The sequence below is a fragment of the Ciconia boyciana genome, chromosome 5 (genome assembly GCF_034638445.1).
Source record: "Ciconia boyciana chromosome 5, ASM3463844v1, whole genome shotgun sequence".
Lineage (NCBI taxonomy): Eukaryota > Metazoa > Chordata > Aves > Ciconiiformes > Ciconiidae > Ciconia > Ciconia boyciana.
Genome location: NC_132938.1, coordinates 77,627,293 through 77,643,336, shown reverse-complemented (window position 1 = coordinate 77,643,336; position 16,044 = coordinate 77,627,293). Strand labels below are relative to the sequence as shown.

Here is a 16,044-nt window from a genome sequence, read left to right as displayed (position 1 = left end):
TTTTGTCAATGTGGGACCAAAGTTACACACTACCATGTAGACGCTCAGACAAACAGGCAAACTGTCAGATAAAATTACATTGTGAGAAACAGAATCTTAATTATGTTTTTAAAATGATGATGGTTCATTACATAACAATTTTTTACTGATGCTGCTCTGAGCACCTCCCCATCTGAAAGACTGCTGCCTCTAGAAACCTAAGGCTCAGAATGGGAATACCAGTGGTGGCTAAAAGGGAAGGATTTTTCTCTTCCTCAGTTTCCCACCACGGAAAAGGTCTACTAATGAACACAAAGAGCAAGGCAACAACTTTCAAAAATGCTAAGTCAAGCTTACCTGCGGCCCACCTCTACAGCAATCTTGTTTACCCATCAACACCTCAGGAACAATTCCTTCTGCATTCACATTCCTCAACAGCAGCCTTTATTATATGGTGCACCACATCCTAACATTAATTAGCACTTCACTGGCAGGCTAAGTATCATTTTTCAAAAGGACTGCAATTAACAAAATAAAACAAATCCCTTTTTAGTTCAAGCAGCATTGCTTCTTTCCCTCTTTTCAAAGTGATGGTGTCAAATTGTTGCTTTCCTCTCGCAGCTTGCTGTAAACCAGCAACAATGGAGATATTTTCCAATGGGTGACGGATTTCACTTGACTACCACCTTTCACCTGAATGTTCTAAAACACTTGGCAAAAGCAAAGGGTGCGGAAGGCTATTGATTTTCTTTGATTTTTCTTCAGTTTATATGGGGAGTTGCAGGCAAAGAGGTGGTAACTTGCCTCTTGTTACAGAATGACTCATCAGCAGAGTCAATATTAAAGCCCAGTTTTCTGGACTCTCTGCTTATTCTCTTCACAAGGTAATCCAACAAATGCGATGATTTCACTTCAATTTGAAAATCGGTAATATGTCTTTCTTGGGAAAAAAGTGTTCTGTTTGTGTTGGGGAAACATCCTGGTTTATTCATTGTGTTGATATAGTAAATCGCCAGCCCATCCAGCCTTTGAGTCCGATGCCAGTGACCGTCTGAATGCAGAGCTTGTGAGTCTCTCACACAGCCATCAGCTTGAACACTGTCTAGCAAACTCACACAAGTGAAACTCTAATACAGCAGTATTAGTCTGCAACAGCTGGGAAAGCATAGAGGTCTTAATGGCAATGAACAGAACATAATCAGTTGGAATACTCTGTATTTCTTTGGTGGTTTGCAACATGATCTTCTCTCTGTGGCGAAACTCCTTAATGGATGGGGCTTAAAGATTTATTTCCCTATTTTTGGAAACAAATTCACTGCAAAAAAAAAATTGTTTGACTTGAAGTTTTGTATATAAAACCAGCTTAGATTTGTCGCTAAAATACCATGGGTGAAAAGTGTCCACAAAACATAGAAATATTGACTGGTGATGGTAATCCAGCTCCCACAGGGGCAGCCTGAGATCCTGATGGTGCCTTGGCCTCTAGGCAGGATTTTCTGGCTGGATTGGCTCTTCTGTGGACAGCAAGGGCTTCCCCTCACCAGGGCTATTGCCGGGCTCAGGAAGGAGCACGGAGGTCTCAGACAGCCCCCCAGCACTCCCACGAAGCCCCATGACGGACTTGCTGGTGCTTTTTGATTGTGCTGGGTGGGCCTTTCAGCTGATGTTATACTCAGAGGTGCGACAGAAGGCAAGCTTAGAAAAATACAGTATTGCCTCTGGAATGCAAATTTCTGTTTTGGGCAAAATTGTTTATCTCAAAAAAAAAAAGAAAAAAGAAAAAAGAAGCCCTCTCCTCCCCCCTCCAAGTGTCTCTACAGGGCCAGCCCCTTCTTCCTCGGGGAGCTAACAAGGCAGTGCCTTCCATGACTCATCCTCACAAGCCAGTTAAAGGCCTTAAAAGAGACTTCCAAAATCACCCTAAATAACCTCAGAAAGGAAAAGCTAATTTGTTATGTTCATTTCAGCCCTATTTTGGGTGAAATGTGGCAAAGCCACGTGGCAAGTAGCACTGCAGAGCCCACCCCGTGGCAGCGCATTTGCAATGCCTCCCGGCGCGAGCAATATCTATGCTTTGTAATGGACTTCTAGGGCCTCCACGTGGAAAGGGGTACCCTTGACAAGCACCGTGTCCCCACCCATTAAATACTCTTGTGCTGTGAGAAACTATGAGTCCCAGTGTCTTTTTAGCACTGGGGAAGAAGGGTGACGTTACATCTATCTTGAAGATGACACTGGTCTCTTGGGCAGACCTCGTGCTGCCCACCTTGGAAACTGTCCTGACTTTTTGGGACCCAGACCTGTATGACACAGCTGGGATTTAATCAACCCTGTCACACAAATCTCTCAGCTGCGTTTCTAGACAAAAAAAAAAAAAAAAAAAAAAAGAATCTGGGAGAGCCGTCACAAAGGGACTAAGAGCTGCACTGGAGGTATCTCCCCTGCAGGCATTATTCCTCTGAATAGGCCAGAGTTTAGGGCAGGTCAAAAAAAAGCTGCTGATCTGGAAATAATGGTGCATGCCGGAAAGACCCTGCTGTCGCGCCCGGCCCCCCAGCTGCACACCCCCTCCAGCCAGCACCACAAAAGGAAAGACAAACAAAGATTAGCTGCAAAATTATTATTATAGCTCCCTGGAATTATTATTATTATTATTATTATTATTATTATTATTATTATTATTATTATTATTATTATTATTATTATCATCATCATCATCATCATCATCATCATCATCATCATCTTCATTATTGTGCTCAGGTCATTAAAGGCTGCAGTTTTGTGTCAGAGAGGTGAAGCAGCGGTTTCAGAGATGCTCTTGGGAAGGGTAGGTCCACGCTGCCTCAAACGGCTCACTGTTGGTGCTGTCTTCCAAACAGTCTTGCTGTAACATGACGTCTGATAATGCATTCTAACAATGTTTGCTATCAAATGTCAAAAATAAGTCGTGTTTGCAAAAAAACCCTAAAAATGACACCATCTTACATGGCACGTTTAGATGTTGGACAGCCCAATGGAGATCACCCCAGCTTAGTTTCAGTGTATATTCCCTTCTAAACAGAAATTATAACAAAACAACCCCCTTTACTTTGTTTCATTATGTCATCAAGGCTTTGATGCATCTGCTAAAACTCTATCAGAGAAGCATGCGTTATGTTCTGGGGTGCACGACATGGCAGGCATGATGTACCAGCATGGTGGAACAAGCTTTTCAACAGGCAGATTTTTTCTACTGGCTATAAATGTTCCCTATCAATCAGGCCACTTCTAATGCCTTAGTAATGCCTCACTAGAGCCTTCCAGCCATCTCCAAATGGCAGATATGGCCACCGGGTGTAATTCTAACTTTAGCAGAAGTCATTTCACATGTATATTGCCTCTTAAAAACAACTAGGAAGGTCCAGTGAGAATCCATTTGGTTAAAACTTCCCTGAAACAAGGGTCAAAATGCCAGACCCAGTTGCAGAGGGCTAAGGGAAGGGTCCCTACCGTCCTCCTCCATCAGCTGGCTGCTCCAAAGCTCACACAAAGGGGAGAAGGGTCAAGAATGGAAAAACACTGGGCGCTGTTCTGGTCTGACTCATCTCTGTCTTACACTTTAGGTTTTTGGTCACGTATCTGGTGGGTGTAAAATGTCACGTAGAGGAAATCGGCAGAGGCAAGTGAAGTAACTCATGGCCCAGAAGCCCCAACGGAAGCAAGGACCCCCGGCCAGTAGGCACTGGGAATGGTCCTGTTCGCCCCTCGTCCCGCTCCCCAAGTTTCTGCTCGCAAATTCACTAGAGACAAAGCACTCGGTCATGCAGTGCACCACACTCAAACCCTCCCATCCTGCGGTCTCTGTTTACGCAAACACAAATCGTAGACCTCTAAATACATTTCAAGCCTGCTTGCACTGATACACCTGTACTGTACTGCATGACCTTCTTACCCATCAGCCATAGAGAACTGAGGATATCAGAAATGGAAGACCTCCATGTAATCTGGTGTTACTAAAAATACTAGTAAAATGGCACAATAGTCGCTTTACTGTAACACTGGCAAAGTGACACTTGTAAAGCTCCCAAGGTCTGTGGAAATGGATCAAGAAATAAATACATACATATTTAACAGGTGAAAAAAATATCCCATAGTATGTAGCCTGCATCCACCCAGGAGAGCCAGGAGATTTAATCCATAAACTCCTGTAGGCATGAACGGAGGCACCTTCCTCTTCACACAAGGAGTGTCTGTTAAACAGAAGGAACATTGCAAAGCATCCCTCGCCTGGGCTTGAGTTTTGCACCCTTTGTGTTTTCTCACAGTGTGCTGCATGCAGGTTGGTTGCCAGTCTCAGTAAGATAAATCTGGCTATGAGGCTGACTGCTGGTTTTCATGTGTATCCTAAAACAGCACAACCAGGAAAGTTTAGGCTAAGGTGTCTAACGCTTGTTAGGAAAGCTTGGCATGTATCTACCCGCAATTAGGAAGGCACAGTACTTCAGTGTACGACCAGAGCATAGCCAGAAAAGTTACCATGAAAAAAAATCGCATATTAATCTATAAATATTGTTTCCAAGGACATTCATAATCACCGTTGCTTTCCTTATGGATAAAACTAAACTTTAATGAGTCTTTTTGCTCCTCTTGGCATTTTAAAGCCATTGGAGCTTTGGAAAAGTGACTGAAGATTCTATTCATAAGGTGCATCACCTACAAAACTAATATATCTCTTTCAAATGCAAAATCCTCGTTATTGTCAATGCGAGTATTATAACATTTGTTGCCTCCTGAGGTCCCGGGAGGAGTCTGCTGGGATGGCTATGAAAACAAAGATTTTTGCTAGGAAAGTCATGCGTAGTGATTATAGGTACACAAGCTTGGGGCATTCACTGCTTTTCTATACACTGGAGATTATAGATACACAAGCTTGGAGCATTCACTGCTTTTCTATACACCTTTCCTGCAAAGGAAAAACAGGCTTTAACCATCGTGAGAAGGTTCCTCCAGACTGAATGCGAGAGTACACAGTAGGGCAGTCATGGCCATAGTGAAAGATCTGTATTTCCCTGGCAAATATGCTTCCTGCAGTACCGCTTGCCTTTTGAATATATTTGAAAAAATACGCACAAGAACGGCGTGTCCCTGTTTGCTTTTCGCGCTGACAATTGCCAGAGCTCAGGTTACAAGTACATCAAGTCCCCTGTAAGAACGCCAAAGAGTAAAAATGTGCTGCTTCCAAGTGAACGTGGACTTTCCAAAAAAACTTGTACTATTCCTAGCCTGCGCCGTGTTTCCCCCGGTGTGATATTCTCCCCTCCACAAAACGCTGGATTCTCTCAATGGGTGAAAGAGGGGGATGATGTGTATATATTCAGGTAACTCTCTGCATCACACAGGGTTTCAATGCACCGAGTCCGTGGGGCTCAGTGGGTAGGATACATCTTTTTTGGTGGCAAACCTGGCTAAAGCTGTTCCTGGCGACTACAGGATTCCTACTGTTTCCTTTCACAGCAACCTAAGGCACATAGCCTCAAGAAGAAGAAGAAAAAAACCTAGTCTTATTTCTGTATTTGATGTCTGTTTAACTTACCATTACACTGGGAAAGATATCGATTCACTTACGCCAAATTAACTTGTTGAACATTAATATTAAGCAAGCCTAGTAATTCCTGTCAAACCTAAGGTGTTAATAAGGCTACAATTATAAATACTCCCAGTCTATACCATTTCAAGTTAATCAGAGCACAACCTTAACAGCTAGTGACACTCCGTGCACTGCAGACGTCTCACTAAATCCAACGCTCCTCTGAAATACCTGGTTTAATCTAAAGTCGTGGAGCCACGCCATAGCCGGCAGATGACGTGAGAATGTAAAAGATGGTCCTACAACAGCTATATTTTTCTGAGCATTTCCACCTCTTGACATTAACTGAAATTTCTTTGATTACTACAAGTCAGCTAGTTCTTCCCCCACCCCAGGTTTTGGTTGTTTTTTTTTTTCCCTTTATGCTGCTGAGAGAGCTTTACTCACTGCCACCGTTTCCTTTATACCACCAATTAGTCAGCCAGCTCCCCCTGGTTGTGTGGGGTTTGCATGTGAGTATGAGAAAGCAGGCATGAAGAAACCTCGGAAAATATGAATGCAAAACCACAAAAAAAAAATGGCAGGCATCGCCAAGGCCAGGTGCAGACTCTGAAACTGTATGTAACTTAGTTCCAAGTCATCTTAGCATAAACTCGTGGTTAATATTGTCACTGATGTGTTGGCAGGCTCATTATGCTCTGAACTCCGGGCATTTTTTTTTAAGGTACATCCTAAGAGATTCAAGTTCCACCTACCAAAGATATTCAGAAGAAAACACCCAGCTGTGAAATTTCATCGGGAACCAGAGTGCTGCTTATTAATACATGGAATATATATATTTTTGATCAGATCTTAAGTTCTTTAAGCAGAATCAAAGGAACTGCATTATTCGCTGTAGTTATGGGTGCACAGTTACCCTCACTCTGTCCTCATTAAGCTGCAGAAAAAGCAGATGATTCTCAGGTTTTACCCTTTCCTTCTCCCTTTCTGTGATGCTTTTTCTCATCAGAGCTCGCTGCCCGCCCCTCCCCTCTGGCTGACCTTCCTCACAGGGCACATGCTATTTCCGACCAGCCCTTTTCTCATCCGTCCTTACTCCTCACATCACCCGAAGACATCCTGCCCAAAGCCAGCGGGATGAGGACCGCGCCAGCCGCGGCTCCCTCCCCTGCTAGCTGAGCTCCGGGACAGGCTTCGCTGCCCGTTTTGAACTCGCGGGCGGGATTGTGCCCAGCCACCGGAGCAGTTGCCAGCAGCGGCCCGCAGCCCTTTCGTGCCCGCTCCCTCCCTTTTTGCTCCAGCTGCTGGAGCCGTTGTCCCTCCCGGGCACTCAGGGCCACAGCTGTTTGATCAGGTCATGGTCCCATTCTCTCACAGGGCTGCCTCTGCAGAGCCAGTGGTAACCAGCATGATAAACTGCTGGTGGAGAGATCAGATTTTCCTTTTCATTTCTTTTCCACCAACGGGGAACTCTCCCCTGTTCATCTGAGGGTACGGTGGCCATCAAAGCTGCGTGGTGGCTGCTGGATGGCTGGCAAGGCACATGCCAGCTAAAATCAGTATATCTCGTACTCCTTTTCCATTTATTTCCCCCTCCCATTTACCCTTGCAGGCGTACAGAAGGAAGAGCAGGCAAGCAGTGCCGCGGAGTGCTGGTCACACTACTGCTCCTTCCATCACAGTGAATTACAAAAGCAGATCACTTTGATTTGCTGTGAGGTACCAGAGAACTTTTGGATGGTCACTGCTGTATGATCTCATGCAGGCAAACCACCTGCTAGTGGGCTGTAGCAGCCATAAATTGGGGTCCTGGCGATGCTGGGATAAAGAACTGTCTTCTCTGCTGTCCCAGGAGAGCTGATTTATCTGTATAATATATCTATTTCATCTGCAGAAATTGCGATTAAAATATTAGCTTAGTAATATTTTCCATTAGTAATTCCAGAGCTTTCCATGCTCCCGTGTGCGTGCAGACGTATGTACCCCTGTATGTACACACTGCAGTCTGTTGGAAGAAGTGCAAGCGTATATAACACTGAAACATAAATGCAACTCTTAAGGTTCAGTGGAGATCACAAAAGGTAGGAAATGGTAGAATGAATTCTTATTAAAAAAAACCCAAAAACCAACCAGCATCAGGAATAGATAGCAAGGAAGATTTAAAGTCAGTTGTACACTTGTTTATGATTCCAGTTCAAGTCCTTTTTTTTTTTATGGATAACATAAATTTTGAAATCTCCTAGCTTCCAGAGTTTTGATTTTGATATACCTTTAACAAAGCTATTAACAGATTCTATAGGAGATTAACATTTTTATTTTTTAAGTGCAAAAATGGACTTTGCCATAGTCTTTTCTGCTTTATTTTTAATTCTTTATGGATCACTTTCACAAAAGAAATACTGATGGGTTAACTTTTTTATTTTTTTCCCCTCCCTTTCTCCCTTTTTCTCTTTTTTGCCATCACTTGTAACAGAAAATCTAGTAGGCTTGTACCAACTCTTTCCTTTTCCTCACTCTGTAATTTCTCTTCATTTCTTCAGGTTTTGAAAAGCCATAGGTTGGCAAAAAATGGGAGTTTTCAAAAGTTAGCAAGCTGCAGAATGGCCCAAGGAAAAAGCAGAACCCCACTCTGCCCGGCATTTTTCAATTCATAGCGATAAGGTGCAAAGAGAATTGAAGACAAGTATTAATGATAATGCTGCTGCTGCTAAAGTAATTCCCTTTTGAATATTGCCAAATAAAAATAACTGCAGTGGTTCAGAGTGTTTCTCAGGAACACATTCCTCTTCTTTTGTCAAACCCCAATACATTCACGAAGAATTAAAATGTGGCTTTTGCAAAACAAGTGTGTTTCACTGGAAATGTTAAGCAATCTCGATGATAACACCGTACAGCGCCTTCACAAAAACACCGGCCAAGAGCCATGCCAGCCAGAAACAGGAACCCAAAGCACCTGGCAGCTTTCAGAAAGGTCCGGTGCTCTTGGAGCGTGTCTGTGCCATGGAACAAATACACCTGACCCTCTTCTACCCACACCAACTCCTGCCGGCTCTGCAGACGACCCGGTGGTTTTTACAACGTGGCAGAATGGGGAAAGGGTGCGTATATGTGTGACAGCGAGAGAAAGGGGGCGAGAGGAACAGGCTTTCCAGACTGCTGAAACATCTCCATTTTAGTGTTCAAAATCAAGAGCCTTTTATTGCATTTCACCTCAAATCTAGCAGAAAACCTCTTCCTCAGACACAGGTCTTGTGCCAGTTTCGAGATAGATATTCCATTTTGTGTTGGTTTTGGATGTGAAGCCAATATTAGCCTAATCATGGAAATGGAGTTGCAGCTTTAAATTTGGAGAGGCAACCAGTTCTCCTGAATGCTTTTAAACACTTCCAGCCCTTTGGATGAAAAATGCTCATGCCTGTTTTACCATTAGTCACTTGGAGTAAGACCGCTGGCTCCAAAGGACCAGCTAAACCCTACTAGATACACAGCTTCTTCTTGAACATCCTTTGCATTACATTAAGTGTCTAAAGAAAAGGTATTTATACAAATGAGTCATGTGCCAAGTGGCATTTTCTTTCATTCCAAACAAAGACCGAGGTTTACACATGTAAAACGCGTAGCTCCGTGTGCCATACTTTTCCAAGTGCATTTTCAGGCAAAATAACATGCTGGATGCCAAAACTACAAGTTGTTCGACAGAAAATCCAGCTATCATTAATGCAGGTATCCATCCTCCAGTGGAAACGGTCTCCATCAACAGCAGACAGTTGTGGCTTTTAATATAATTCAGTGGCAGATAATACAAAGCAGTACTTTCACAACTGGAGCATGGATGAAAAATGACACAGTCCAGGAACATGACAAGTAACAGGCCTGCGGGGTGAAGTTCTGACTGGCTTTAACTGGAAAGCTTGTTTTCTCTCGAGCACACATGTTTGCCAACTTCAAATGGCACTTACTATTTTTGGTAAAGTTGTTGCAAGCCCTCACACATGCTTCACCCAGCACCAGTTCAATAGTATATGATAATCATTTGGTATTAAATGCTGGCAACCAAGCCAGAAGGTTTCCTTCATGCATCCTCCTACCACTGCCAAGGCAATCAAATTAATTCTGTTAACAGCCTGCCAAGTCAACTAGCCCACTAAACTGTCCCGTCTTAAAAATGAAATCGAGACATTCATATCAAACCGTGCCGTTTCCCCACTGAGTGTGACGGCAGGAGCCCTGCCAGTGGGAATGACTGCTATCATCATACGATGCCATGCGATGGCTCTAATGAGCTGACATTTCCTGTTGCTAAATTGCCACGTCTGAAAGCCAAACCAAATAGTGTTCAACCTCTTTAGAAACCAGACGATGGTTTCTGACTTTTCCTTTTGCCTTCTGTTTCCTCGCTTTCGACATTTCTCCATCCAAACCTGCCTAGATAAAGAGGTCTGAAGTCAAAAACTGCTCCCACACCATATGGAATATATCAGACTGCTCTGCAAAACGAAGCTGGCTCATGTTGCTTCCCCAGCCTTCGTAGTCTGCTCTGCAAACTGAACCATTCCCATGTTAATCGAAAGGGGGGGCTGCCGTGAGCGAGCACCGTGGGCACAAGTTGCCCACACTGGCCTGGCTATACTGTTTTGCCCTGGGTCCACACCTGAGCTCGGGTTCCTTCCATATATTTCACTCTCCTCTGGCTGCTTATTTCAGCAACAACCAACAACAGCAGCAGAAGGGAGATTTCAAATACCCTTTCTCGGATCTCCAAGGAATCAGTGCAGAGCATTCACGTTGCTGTCACTATTACATCTTTTGAGTCCCTCATAATCACCATTTGGCACAGTGAAATGTTAATGGTTCTCTTCAGAATAACTGCCTTAAGTTTTTCATCTTAAGTTTTTCACCTGAAGGAATACTTTTTGGGGGGCCAAATCAACAGTGTGTGTTGGAACCACTGTGGTCTTTAAACCCAGCAGTGCTCACTGATGTAGACACTTCTTTTGAAGCAGGGGCACAACAGGTACACCCAAGGAATATCAATGGGAAGAAAAATTACAGGCTCAGGCCTCCCATGGCAATACAGAGCTAAAAAAACCAGCCAGTAATCCTCCATGATTCTTAACACACGCTCCTCAGCATAGTTAGTGAGCTATCGGACAAATACAGTTGAACAAGCAAGAAAGAGATGTTTTGCTGGAAAGAGGATAGAAAATGGGAAGAATGGCAGAAAGATTATTTTTTTTCACCCATATAGAGAAGGCCACTAGGTACAAGGCAGTGTAATTTTCCTACGTTGTTATTGCTAGGTGAGGATAGAGTTGGAGAGGGGATTTTATCTACCTGCACCAAGCTGCTCTATTAAGGCTATGAACTAAATAGGGGCCTGTTTAGCTGGCAGCATAGTTTTCTTCATAGCCTTTACTTCTGCTCTCCAAATGGTATTTCATATACCTCAATTTCATATACCTTAAGCTGTATTGCAGACTTTTCCCTAATCCACTGCACTGGTAGTCTTGGCTATCCTCCATCGACCTAACTATTAAGTCTCAAAAGTCTGTTATACATTTTATAGACTTGGGGGAAGCTCATTTTGCTAGTGTGCAGGCTACTTGCAAGGGGCTGACACTCATCTGTTCAGTTTGGTTTGCTCTCTTCTGTAGCGACACATTTCATGTTAGTGGCACCAATAACTAACTAAAAATTATTCCACCGATTTCTTTGGATTAGGTTGAATTCAAGGAATGAAAACTATCTACTACAGGAAAGTGTTTCCTCTGGCAGCAATGTGCCTTGTACAGCAGTGACACTGAAAAAATCAACAGTACTGGCAGGAACTGAGTGTGTCTTTACAATTTCCAATTTTCTATGCCATGAATTGAAGTAAGACACCTCTTTAGAGATGCATTAGGTGACAAGAAAAGACCATCAAAAACATGAACACTAGGAATAAGAACTCTTCAGATTTTGGTAATTTAAGAGGTTTTCAACACAGCTCTTTTTCCCAGCAGGAAAATAAGATGGTAATGCCCCCAACATATCTCAAATAGACTTTTACCTAAGACACATCCCATAAGATAACCTATTGCTTCCCTGACAATTCTGGGATACAGAAGTGAGTGCATTGTGGTTCACTATAATCGCTATGTACAGCATGTATTCCTTATAATTTTGAAAGCATCCACTTCATCCCTTCCCACATTAATATGGCAAAGATTTCCAAGGAGGCTTAAAGTGTAGGGAAAATTAATGAAGAAGATAGATAGGTACTGACATGGCTAAAAATCATTTTCCTCTCAAAGCACCGAGAAAAGCTACTGATGCCATACACTGCTCTCCTCCCAACACCAATCACTTCCCCTTGCTGGGGATTTCCATTACCAAGACACTGCAGTCTAAGTTACAAGTCTGCATGGTTGCACAGAACCAAACCAGCCTTCTGCCTTTGTGTTTAATTAACTTTGAACTTCTGAAATTACTAATTAGGAAAAACTGATGCTTATCCTAGGTACTGATCTCCTTAGTGTAACCTGGCCAAAGGCCCATTGTATACAAAATAGATGTAATGAGCTGTGTAGTTTAAACAGAACTATATATTGTATCAGATGATCAGAAGGTCAATAATACTCATATACAACCATTGCTTCTTCAGACTTTTCTTTAAATAGCTTTGTGTAGCAAAAAAAAAAAAAGGCAGCATAAATATAATCGCGTGCCAGGTATGCAATGCAAATAAGAATTGGGTAAATCATGTCACGTTGAATAAGAACTGCCCCAAATCTCAACAGGGAACTGAAAATCAGTTCAAGGCGAGCGTGCTCAACTTAGCCAGTCCTGAGAAAAGGTTTGGATCCTGTCAGAATAAATGTATATGTGAAATCCCCAACACGCTAATTTTGAACAGTTTGGAAATACAGCAAGGATACGGCATTCCATATGGTGTTAACTTGATGGTTAGCATTTCTGCCTCAAAACCCAAGTAGGAAAGGGCTTCAATCTTATGTGAAAAATTAGTAAGTACTAACTGAACCTGTGAAATTATTTTGTTCATGTTTAGTTCAAGCTCCAGATGAAAGCTGGCTAGAGTGTCACTGTGAGCGCTTGAACTGAGCCATCTGAAAGTGGTGTGGGCCACAGATGGTACTCGGCATTTTGAAAAATGCAGTCACTCTCTTAGATGCCAATATATGAGCTCAGATCCTAAAAGTAGGTACTCAATTGAAAATTGCCTAAGAATATTAGATTCATAAGTCTGAGATACACAAACAAGCAAATAAAACCTGCAAACCTCCCCCTGCCACCTACCAAGAGCAAATCCCATCCTAGTCAGGAACAAGGTGGACTTTTCCATGCACTGGAGCTTTTTCTGGAGTTCTTAAAGTGCATGTATAGGAGTGATTTCCAATTTGAAGACCTTCTTAGGAGTGTGTATATGTGTCTCATTTTCTACCTACTTAGTAGATCATAAAATCTTGTCATTCCAGCTTAGAAAGAAACTATCACATTCCCATCACAGCAAAAGCTCAAGGTTTTGTTCTATCTATCTGAGATGCTAGTAGTAGAAATTTTCTATCTTTGAAGAGACTGTGCTGTTTAATTTCTAACAATCTGGCATAGGTAGTGCTAGACACCATAACAATTGGCTTTTGCTGTGATAAGTGGCAAAGGACATTTAGCAATTAGCTTCAGCGTACAAATTAGTTTTGGTTTGGTCTAAATCTTAAAGGCAATATTTAAAATATAGGAGGAATTATTTGCAATTATTATGTTAACACAGATGTGTTTTTCAGCAAGAGTGCTATGATATATGTTACTTTCTGCTGACACTTCATTTGTTTTCTGATGCAACAGCTTGGTTCATATGAATTGCGTGTAATTACAAGAGGTGATCTTCCAAATTACTGTTTCTCAGAGAAGTCTCAGAGAAGAAAACGGGACCTTGTGCTAAATAAATGCCCACAGGATCAGCTCTACTCTCTTTCGACCAAGAGGAAAATGCAGGAAGAAAAACTCAAGTGACTTTCCATTCCCATTTGCACGATACTTGCTTTCGTTAACAGGCACACATAGGTATACTAACCTGTTGCTGGAAGGGCGAGCACATTGGAAAGAACAAGAAAAGGAAGGTTACAACCTGAGACGATGATGTACGCTAATTGATTAAGGGAATGTTATGTTATTTCTGAATAGGCTTAGTGTCAAACTCATGCTTCCCTCAAACTCTGGCAGCATTAACAGCATGCTGTTGATAATATAACTCGAGGTCTCACTAACTTTGACAGCTCTGCAAGGGTATTTTGGAAGGATTTAGTGGTTTTGAATAGCTTATTTCACTAACCCATAAAGAAACACTTTCCTTCAACACAAGCACGAGTGGTTATTTTCTATACTTAATAAGGCCAAGGTAAAGAAAATCCAACTGCATATTTTAAAATATTTTATCTTTACACAAGCCTGCGTTATACAGAGCACAAAGCCATATACATACTTTCAGAGAGAAGGTAATAATATCTGACAAAATCTCAAGAACTGCCTAACTCGCATGTCAAATTTTTCAAGCAGGAGTACTAAATGAAAGAGAAGTGTTATTAAGGATAGGAACCTCCCCATCTGATAAGAAGTTGCATCTTCTGCTCATCTCTAGGGGTAGAGAAGCAACGGAAGGTCAACAACTTCTATGCATTTCCTACAGTACTGCAGTATAATATTAAACCAGCTTTTTTCCTTTGAAGTGTGTGTGGAAGATCTATGCCTATAAATGGTCCTGCAACCATATGCAGGGCCTATCTATTTATCCTGGAGATTTCCTAACTTACGGGGCGAGAGTGTGGGAAAAATGGAGAGAGCGAGCTGTAGGAGTGCAGGAATTCAGACTTTTCCCAATACTTTTGGTAAGTTTTCAGATGCCCCTGTTCTGTGGTGAACTTCTGATAACATACTGAAGTCTCTTTCTATCCATTACAAAAAATCCCATGCAACGAGTGTTGAAAAGTTGGGTTTAATTTATTTTCTATTATTATTATTATTATTATTACTACTACTACTACTACACGTAAAAAAGTTTCAAAATCCCTCAATGTTTCACATAGCCTTTCTCACATGACATGAGAAACACCAGCAGGCTAAAGACTGCTATGAAATATGCTACTACAGAATGGAATTAATATCGAACATCTCTGGCTCATCTACATGAACAATCTAGGGGAAGAAATACTAAGAAGCAGAAATAATTAAAAATAACCACCATCTTCTACCTCCTTATGAGTCCCTGTTCCATTAGTCACCGAGTATTTTGGTAGTTATTTTTTTCATCTTGTTTAGATTAAGGGTCATAGTGATGTCCCATCATCATCACTGTACTGTGTGTATGTGCCCCAACAACTCAGATCAGTGTGCACAGGAAATTCATTAAAAATACAATAATTTACTACTAGCTTTGGATTTATTCAAAATTGATCCTCATCTCCGTAAGAGCCTTTAAATGCTTACCGATTGGCAGCCAAGGCCTTTTTTCGGTGGGTCGGCGGAGATGGTTGCGTCCCCTGTTCACTGGGGCTAAGAGTGGTTTCAGACATTATCTTCTTCATATCCTGCCCCACGCTGTCCCAAGTAGATCTGGGATCCATTTGGAGCCCTGCACTTAGTCATCACGTTAGTCATAGACGATGAAAACATTCTGTTCCTGTTCTCTGGCCAAACACTAAATCTCTGCCCTGGAGGACACGCAATAAATACAACACTACTGTGCACTGAGAGGCTCGGCTGGGTAATGCAGGAAGCGGATCGTGTGATTAATAAATACACATTAAATGCTTTTTAATGGTAAACTTCTGAAGCTGCAGAATCTATATGACCTCCCCCTGTTTTTCAAGCATGACCTTCAGGGGACTTAGAAGGGAGAAGAGATGCACCGAACGGGCACCAAGGAGCCGTGTGTGTCTCACTCATTTATATTAGGTCGACAGTCATTTATATTAGGCAAATGCCGTAAAAGGAAAAAAAAATTGATTCCAAATGCCATCATAAAACATACTCTATTTTAATCACTGTGTTTTACAGAAAAAGACTGTAAGCATACAGAGCCAAAATGCAGTCTCCGTAGCTTTGACCAAGCACAAACACTGAGTGTACTTCTCACACAGTCAATAGTAGGACAGTCAATTTCTCACTTCCAGGATTTGCTGTAGCCTTTGACAAATATCTTTACTCATTGTTTGAAAATAAAGGATAAGCATTGTGGTATGACCTGTGAAAAGCAATCAAATTAAATGCCATCTGTATAAACCTGAGAAAAATCTGAAAAGCAAACAATGCCTCCATCAGAGAATTGTTACAACACTTCACTGTTATAATTATTATAATATTATAATATCTTCCTTAGCAACAGCCTATAGTTTGTTTAAGGTACATACATACATTTTGAAGAGGATGACATTGTGATGATTCAGTGGATAATATAGTTTGGTTCTTGTTAAGCTACAAGTAAAATTTAATCCCATTTCATTTCA

General features: G+C 41.9%; 1 long non-coding RNA gene across 5 annotated transcripts in view; it reads right to left on the bottom strand.

The window, feature by feature from the left end:
• Positions 1-15,271, bottom strand: part of LOC140652444 (uncharacterized) — a 66,974-nt gene extending 51,703 nt beyond the window's left edge. For all 5 annotated transcript variants that reach the window (XR_012042808.1, XR_012042810.1, XR_012042806.1 and 2 more), the window contains exon 1: positions 15,026-15,271. This is a non-coding gene — a long non-coding RNA (uncharacterized lncRNA). The remainder of the gene's footprint in view (positions 1-15,025) is intronic.
• Between the last annotated feature and the right edge of the window lie 773 nt (positions 15,272-16,044).